This window comes from Eupeodes corollae, chromosome 3 (assembly GCF_945859685.1).
Source record: "Eupeodes corollae chromosome 3, idEupCoro1.1, whole genome shotgun sequence".
Taxonomy (NCBI): Eukaryota; Metazoa; Arthropoda; class Insecta; order Diptera; family Syrphidae; genus Eupeodes; species Eupeodes corollae.
Window position 1 is genome coordinate 35143091 of NC_079149.1, and position 9345 is coordinate 35152435.

A 9345-nucleotide genomic window follows, 5' to 3' on the forward strand; every position below is an offset into this window, starting at 1 on the left:
GCAAATCGTTCTGAAAACACACCTGTTGTAAAAATGCATATCGTTCAAGTTAGATGATTTTAAACACGTATTCAGGGCATCAGCTGTAGATAATCTTAGAACAATAGGAAAAGTCCGATGAAAAGTACCAGAATAGAAAATAATTAAAATTCTTTTTAGGTAAGCTTTTTTCTCTCAACCACAAAACGTTAAAGAGAAAACCTTTCGATATAATTGATATAACTTTGTTCCCCAAAAACCTAGATGACTGAAAATGTCTTAAATCTTGGTCTTATATGGTGGCTCAAGCGACAAAAATACTTATGCTAAGAGTCTTTCTCACTCCAGCAGCCTAAATTTCTAGCATATTGATTTCTTAGACGGTCGGTTCACGCTGGACCCTTTTGAGACATTACCGCCTAGAATGTTGATAAGGTATTGGTGTTTGTTCCGCTTCAAACCTTTTTCTTCTTTGCAATCTATTTACTTCTATTTTCCTTTTAAAAGTTTCTCAAAGACAAAAACAAAAAAAAAACTTTCTAAAACATTTGTTGTCATCAATTTCAAACTTGACCTTGCCTAAAATAATTGCCTCGCAAGCACCCTTGTCACGCATTCTAACAAATTAACAAATCCAATCGAAAAATTTAACTTACCACTCACTATAGTTCTTGCCATCGTCGGTCGGTCGTCGTCTCAAAGGAAAAGGACTTAAAATCCATTATACCCAAGTTGCTGAAGTCTTAATGTTGGGTATGTGTGTTTGTATACTACACATAGCACAGTAATAACACGCCACCATCAAAACACAAAACCGTTTTAATTACTTTCCAAAGAAATATCGAATTCCGTTTTTGGTGTGTTATACTTCTTCCACCATCATCCAAAACAACCAGCATGGCTTTTTAGACCACAAATTCCTCCATCAGTAAACTTCATCCCACTCCCAAAAACCACCACCATCACAAAAACAAACCTAAAGGACTTTCAACACATTTCTACGAAAAATAGAATAAGATTTTGGCCCCAACAACTCGGTTCTCTGTCCCGTACCGTTCCGAAGCCAAAATCATCTCATTTCGAATTCTAGTATCATGTCAGGCATTAACTCTCGAACACGTCACGTCAAAAAGCTATTGTAAGAACAATTCTAAATACGGCCTTTGTCCTGCCTCGGGAAGATGAAGATTTGTCGCATTAACGTTAATAGAGCAAAGGACAATTTCGAAATTATTTCCTCCCCATAAGATGAACGAACTTAACGTAACGCATTTGCCGAATCATATCGTGTGCCCAGCTAAAAACTTTAATCTTATATAACCGCATATCGGAGATACCTAGATAGAACGTTAACCTACTATACGACTTGACTATATACCTATCTAAAATCTTCCCGGATGTTTAGTGTAAAAAGGCCAAAAAAAGGAGGAGGAAAAGCGGGGGAACTAATCAAAAATATGAGCTATTTTGCAAAGTTTTCCCATAAATTTCTCAATTATCCTGCAATCATTGGCTTTAATTACGCATCCATGCGAAGGCTACAAGTTTTTGGGTTCGCACTTTTCAAGAATATGGTTAATGGTTAGTTGAACGCTGAACACTCAACGCGGAGGAATGGTGGTCCCTTCATCTAAATATATCCGGCCTAATCAATGTTAAGGTAATCGTCACGTTTCATTATTGCTCCCTTAACCCTCTTTGTTCCACTCTCCTCTGTAACCAGGGTGTCTCCTTTTGTTTTTCTCATTTTCTTCGATAAATTTCAAGATAAAGGTATTCGCCAAGTCATTGTTTACTAATCATTGGAATAGAAGAAGTTTTTCAAATGATGTTGTTGTTGTTGTTTTTGTTGTATAGCTTATGGCCCTCTTAAGGGGGTGTTGGGTGATTTTTTTTGTTGGGGTGGGAGGCGATCCCATCAGTCGATTCGATGGTAAAACAATTAATCACAACGATGACTTGAAGATCCTTGAAGGCACGTAGCGTTAGCGATTGTCGAAATGCAGATGTTTGACGTGCGATAAAAGTTTCATGGATTGGAAATGTGTTTGGTCGCTGTTTTGTTTTTATAGGTTAAATTATACCACAAGAGGTTTTATTTATATTTTGTGTGTGTGTGTGTTTTGTTCGTAATTATTTGCTTTAAGCTTATGTTGTTATTTAGAGTTTCAACTTGATACCAATCAATAAGAGCTCAAACTTGTTGCTAATTGTTTAATTGGAAAATGGGTTCTTTGATTGCTTCTTCCATCGATGTTTTTGAAACTAACAACTTTTTGAAAATACTTACTCTGATGAAAGCAGTTTTTAAGGAACTATAAAAAGTTGAAAGAATATTTCAAGTGACGAACCCATTGTTTCGTTCACTGCATTTTTAAGCAACTTTTAATCTCGGCGACCACATTAACATATTGATATGACATTGTTGATAAAACGCTTAAAGCTTAGTAAGGTCCAGGACTTTTATTTAACGATTTTCGAGGGAAAATATACTAAACTACAAAAAGTGGCGCACCTTGAAATTATGCAATAATTTGAAATATGCAAACAAAAATTATATTAGTTTTGCTTATAAACATTTAATATTACTTTAATTCTCCTCGGCATACCTTCAATAAGGTTTTTTACGATCGGGACGTCCGAATTATCCCGCTGTCATTTTTTCCAGCAGATCCCAAAAATGTTCGATGAGATTCATGTCCGGAATCATGGAAGGCCAAGGCATCACATCGATTTCTACTTCTTCCAAGTACCTGGAAACGTGAGGTCTCAGAAATGTTCCTGCTGGACAACTGTTGTGAAATTGTAGTATCTCCCACCTGATCTTCTCCACACTCTCTTAAGTTCTTCTGGGGAGTAAATAGCTCGGTCCCTAGCTAGATGTATCCAGTAACGCGCACCAAGTTGGGTAAGTTCACTTTCTACTTGTGCACGCCAACTGATCAGCGGTCTTCCTCTACTGCGCTGTCCTGTGGGTGTGGATTCGAAGACTTTCCGGGCCAGAGCATTGGTTTCCTTGCGCTCAACGTGACCCAGCCCTCTTACCCGTTGGACTTTTACCCTTCTGGCTAAGTCTACATCGCTGTAAAGCCTGTAGAGCTCATTGTTCCATCTTCTCCTCCACTTCCCTTCGATGCATACGGGACCGTAGATCAAACGAAGAACTTTTCTCTCGAACCGACCCAAGGTGCTTTCATCCACTTTTGTCATAGTCCATGCTTCTGCACCGTATAGCAGGACGGGGATGATAAGGGTCTTCTATAGCAACACTTTGGTCCCTCGAGAGAGGACTTTACCACTCAATTGCTTTCTTAGTCCAAAGAAACAGCGGTTAGCAAGAGTTATTCTGCGTTTGATCTCAGTGCTGGTGGTGTTTTCTGCGTGAATTCTCCAACTCTACACAGCTCGTCCCTGTAGATGCTGTCATATGCGGCCTTGAAACCTATGAAAAGATGGTGGATTTCGATTTGGTGTTCTTGGGTTTTTTCCAGGATCTGCCGCAATGTGAATATTTGATCAACTGTGGACTTTCCTGGTCTAAAACCACACTGATAAGGACCTATCAGGTTGTTAACGATGGGCTTTAGACGTTCACATATTACGGCAGAGAATATTTTGCAAGCGATGTTAAGTAAGCCTGATTCCTCTATAATTGCTGCAGTTTAGAGGGTCTCCTTTTTTCAGGATCTGGCAAACAATACTGAGGTTCTATTCATCGGGCATGCTTTCTTCCGAAAATATCTTACAGATAAGCTGGTGCATGCTCCTAATCAACTTATCTCCAGCTGCTTTGAATTTGAATTTCGTTTCACCTGTTCATAAAACTTTCGAACTTCATTCCTGCTTTTAAACCTCTCAACATCTTCGACCGCACTCTTCTCATGCCCTCTCTTTTTCCTTCTGAAAAGTCGGCGTTTCTCCCGCCTCTTCTGCTCATAGAGCTTATGAGCAGCTCTCGTCCTTATATGCAACGACGCTTTGCGTGCCTGTTGTTTGGTTGCATTTGCCCGCCGAAATTCCTCATCAAACCAGGGGTTCCTTGTTGGTGGCTGCTTGAAACCCAGCACATCAGAGGCGGCTTCTCTGATTGCATCTTGGCAATGTTGTCACTAGTTTTCGTGTTGGCGGCAGAGAACTTGGAGAGATGTTATTTGTAACTCGATTTGGCGATCTCTGGCGATTGTAGCGCTTTTGACATTGTACCTTCTCCCAGCATATAACTGTTTTGTCTTGGGTCTGGAAACCGGAAGTGCTACCTTGACTATAACGAGGTAGTGGTCAGAGTCGATGTTAGCTCCTCGGTAATTCGGACATCCATGATGCTGGAAGCGTGTCTGGCGTCGATCGCAATATGGTCAGTCTGGTTGGTGGTAGATTGATCTGGAGGAGTCCAAGTTCCTTTGTGGATGTTGAGGTGTGAAAAACGCGTACTAGCTACGTTTCGCCCCGCAGCAAAATCTATGAGCTTGAATCCGTTGTCGAAAGTGTTGTCATGCGGGCTGTTCTTCCCGATTATTCCACCAAAGATGTCTTCCCTTCCTAGCTTGGCATTAGGATAGATGGGGATTTTAGATGCTCGAGAGAGGACTTTACTTCTCAATTGCCTTCTAAGCCCAAAGAAGCTGCGATTTACAAGAGTTATTCTTCGTTTGATTTCAGCGCTGGTGTCGTTGTTTGTGTTAATAGCGGTGCCTAGGTAGACAAAGTCCTCAACTACCTAAAGTTAAAGCTGTAAATGTGTACGTTTTGTCCAAGACCTCGTTGTTTAATGTTCTTTTTTGAAGACAGCATATACATGGTCTTGCAATCATTGACCACTAAACCCATCTTCTTCGCTTCCATCGCAATGCTCAAAAAACCTCCACCGTCAACACGCTTTGATCTTCCAATTATGTCAATATCATCTGCGTATCCGAGTAATTGGATGGACCTTTGGAAGATTGTGCCTCTAGTGTTGACAGTTGAGTTTTGCACAATTCTTTCCAGAACGATGTTGAAGAAGTCGCATGATAGTGCATCGCCTTGTCTAAAACCTTTTTTGACATCAAATGCATCGGTGAGATCTTTTCTGACCTTGATAGAGCAGCGTGCATTCTCCATCGTCATTCTGCACAAACGGATAAGTTTGACTGGGATGCCAAAACTAGACATTGCTCGGTAGAGCTCCTCCCTATGAATGCTGTCATACGCGGCTTTAAAATCGATAACGAGATGATTTGTTTGACTTATAGCTTTGTTTAGATATAGCTATAGCTATCTTCACTTTGTCGAGGTCTGATAGGCTTAATTTGGTTCGTCATCAGTGGTCTTTCCATATTCAAAATATGTAACTATGGTAATGAATCATAACCCAGTGCTTAAAGCAATGTCATGTCATAAACTCACTTCTTCGTCTGCAGCAGATCGGCAGCACAAAGAGAAGAGTTGGAGAGAAACATTGGCACCATCACTCCAGAGAATATAGTCCAAAAGACGCTAACTAGCCAACATAATTGGAATGTGATCTGAAAATACACCAACCAGGTCCTCAGAATCAAGAAAATGGAAGAAGAATAATTCCGCGATCCCAACCTATCCTAACCTATTAACCTGCCAACCAAACGAAATCTAACCTAACCATTTTCAGCTAACGTAACCTAACTTCACCAATCAAAAACTATTTAAACTAACGTAACCTTATACTAATCTCACCTACCCAACCTTCCTTAACCAAGCCTACCTAATCTTACCCATCCTAACCTAGGAACGAAGAAAGGAGACGAAGAAAAGATCCCAACAGGACCTTCTCTTGAAGAAATGCAATTCCGTGGTCCCAAGTGGGGGATCTCCAAAACAATTTTGGAGGTTTAGCCGGTATGCCATTATAAGGTTTAAATCCCTTGGTAAGTCCAAGGCATGCACGAGCTTCCAGCTTTCTAACTTTTATCAAAGTAAAACCATTGTTTTCTTGACTTTAAAAAATTTAATCAAAGTTGTTCAAGCAATTTAAATGAGAATTCAAAAATATGAAAACTGGAATGAAAATAGAGGTTATGATGATTCTTAAAGATAAATAATCAAATTTATAATTTTATGAAATTTCCTAAAACTTATCACTTTTAGATAATCGAACGTTGCCTTCCTAACCGCTAATTTATCATTCTCATAACATCAATAACAATATTTGTTCTGCCGTGTTATCTAGAAAAAAAAACACTAGAGTCATTACTAATTAGATAGGTCTTCTCTTAATTAGTACATATGCTGTGCAGGTAAAGCACCTACAATCCAGTACCACAAAACTTAATCAGTTCCTAGAAGGAAGTTGGCATTTTGAGTTTTTCCTTCAGTGGTTATTTTGCGTTTAGAGAGTGCTCGAATGTATATGAGTAAATATCAGTCCTATCTCTCGAAATCCAATTTATTTCGTCTTAATTCAAATCACGTTTCGAATTATTATTGTTTTCGGTTCATTGGTCCAAATCACGTGAAAACATCTCTGTTTTTGTACGTATCACGGAAGTGTTCATCATTTTTTCAAAAATAACAGCAAAAACTTCCAAGTTTTGCAATCTAATTAAAATTCATTATCATTTGTTTGGTTTATCATTCAAGTCTATGATCTGAAGCATAAAATCTATGTATGGGAATCTGTATACAAAGACTCATCTATCCACAATATCCTACATATACATTGGCATGTATACTATTTAGACATTTTATTATCTTTCTGAAAACAACTTGATGTCAAATAAGTTTCTGTCAAGCTTTCATAGATTAGAAAATGTCAGAAGATAAAGAAGAAGCTTCACTTGTGGTCTACATGGTCTTGGTTTGAAGAAGCTAGATGTCGAAGAGCGATGAAGCATTGCCTTATTCCTCCTATATACAAAACCTTCTCCAACTACATATACCACATGTTAAATAATTTACTTCAGGACAATATTTGTATCGTTAAGTACACCCCATAAATAGTCCTGTCTCACAGGTACATACAAACATAGATGTGTATGTATAAATTTATCTATAGATCAAGATTGCAGCAGAATAACTAATAATTTGCGCACCTTCTATTCTATACTTGGATGAAGGCAAAAGCATAGACGACAGGCATAGGAATAGAGGCATAGAGTGTATTATACATGACGTGATGATTCTACACAAAGGAGCGTTTAACAATACGTTCATCGCAAATGTATGTATGTATCACCTTTCCTTTTGCCAGGCTACAGCTACAGCTCGATACGAAGATACTATACTCTATAATATAGGTATCAATACTCCCGCTCCTGATGCCTGATGATGCATATAAACAATTCATCGGTTCGCAGAACATGGTGCTCCCTGAAGGACGCGCCGTCTGCCTTCTCTCTATCTATAATTGAAAATCCAATTAATCTGATACATGTAATACACACCTTTAGAATATTGTGTGCATACAGAGTGTAAAGAAGCTGATTGCAGTTTGTACACCGTTAGGCTGAAGCTGTAGAATCATTTTGATATGCGAGTTAGCATATAACTCTGCTCGTACATAATATGTTTGTAGGTGTCATTGCAATAGAGCAATCCTGATTTTGATATTCTGCCAAAAACATCAAGCGGTTGAGGTGGCGGCGGAGGAGTTAAAGATTTTTAAAATTTCTAATTCCTGATTTTTGTATATACAAAAATTAACTTGAGATAGGCTAAAGTGACGAAGTTAGAATCAGTGAGAATTAGTCATAATTTTCAAGGTTGAAAAGAAAATTAGACATGTATTGGCCCTTCCTTATTCCCGGAATGGGAAACGTTCTGGAAAAAAGTCTCAAGACGAAGGTACCGACCGCGACATTTCAAAAAAAACAGGCTAAATCTTATGGAAAACCTTATTTAATTCAGATTCAGCCAAGTTCTGGCACTACTACTACTCTAACTAGAGAACCAATCAAGCCAAGAACTTCAAATTTGCAATACTTTCTAAAATAGTCGATGATATGCAACTTATTAAATTTCAACTCCGTAGCTAAAAGAGTTTCAGACATGCAGCACTTCAAAAATCACCAAAAAGCGTAACTGACTAACTAAGTGATCATCAAAATTAGGAAGCACGTTCCGACATTGGAGGATCTTGTAAAAAGGTAGATCTTATTATGCTAAAAAAACAAAAAATTGAAAAATTGTGTTTTTCTTTATAAGGGGCGTGGTATCCACCTAGAAAAATATTCTAAGTGTTGAAGAATAATGAAATTCAGTAAAGTGGTAGGTGTGCTTACGAAAAAAAAAAACCTTTTAGGCATAGATAAGGTTAGGTTAACGTGGATGCGGATTAAAAATCCACACACTTAGGCCAAGAGAAAGGCCCGTTGTGATACCACATGAATCTAGAGAATTACTTCTAACTAGTCGAACCATTTTGAGCTTTTTATAAAGCGAAGAAGATATTTGATATCCTTTTTAGCTAGTTCACTGGGATTATCAATAGAGTAGTCCCCCAGATGAAGTTTGCGTCTGAGTGAAAGAGCAGGGCAAGTGCAGAGAAGGTGAGAGATTGCTTCCTCTTCTTCTTCGTCCATACAGCTTCTGCAGAAGTCATTTGAGGCTACACCAGTCGTATTGCGTGTGTGCCTATAAGACAGTGTCCCCTATTAAGGAGTTAATACGAAGTCTTTGAGATAACAAGTCTTTAGAGCGCTTAGGTCCAGTGAAGGCCATATGAATTTTGTGGTCTGCGCATGTTGGTAGATTGTGCCACCCAGAATTTGATTTCGCAAAAGCTGTTTCTTTAAGCATAAGTTTACATATAGCTACCGGTAAACCTAACTTCTCCCTTTCAGGTGCAATAGGCATGACTTTTTCATTTTTAGCGAGTTCATCGGCTCTACAATTTCCCATGATGTCTCTGTGGCCCGGCACCCAACAGAGGTGAATGTTAAATTGCTGCGCCATCTCCATAACAGACGATCAAATACCGAGGACCGTTTGAGAGGTTGAGACACCATCAAGAAATTTAATACCAGCCTGACTATTAGAGAAGATACGGATATTTTAGAAGTTGATATCACGTTTTCTCTTAGCCACGAGATAACCTCTTTGATCGCTAAAATTTGCGCTTGAAAGACGCTACAATGATTAGGGAGGCGGAATGAGATGCTTAGATTAAGCTTTTCTGAGTACACACCACCACCAACTCCTTCATTTGTCTTAGATCCATCTGTATAAAAATGAATACTTTTGTTATCCAGGAGTTTTTTGTCTTCCCATTCATCTCTGGATGGAATGGATACCTGAAAGTTTTTTCCAAATAGGGGTTTAGGAATAGTGTAGTCTATGTACTTTGGTATAGAACCAAAGAGGTTCAAAATGACGTCAAAGCAACGTCAACGTTGTTAAAAGCGCCCTCAATAT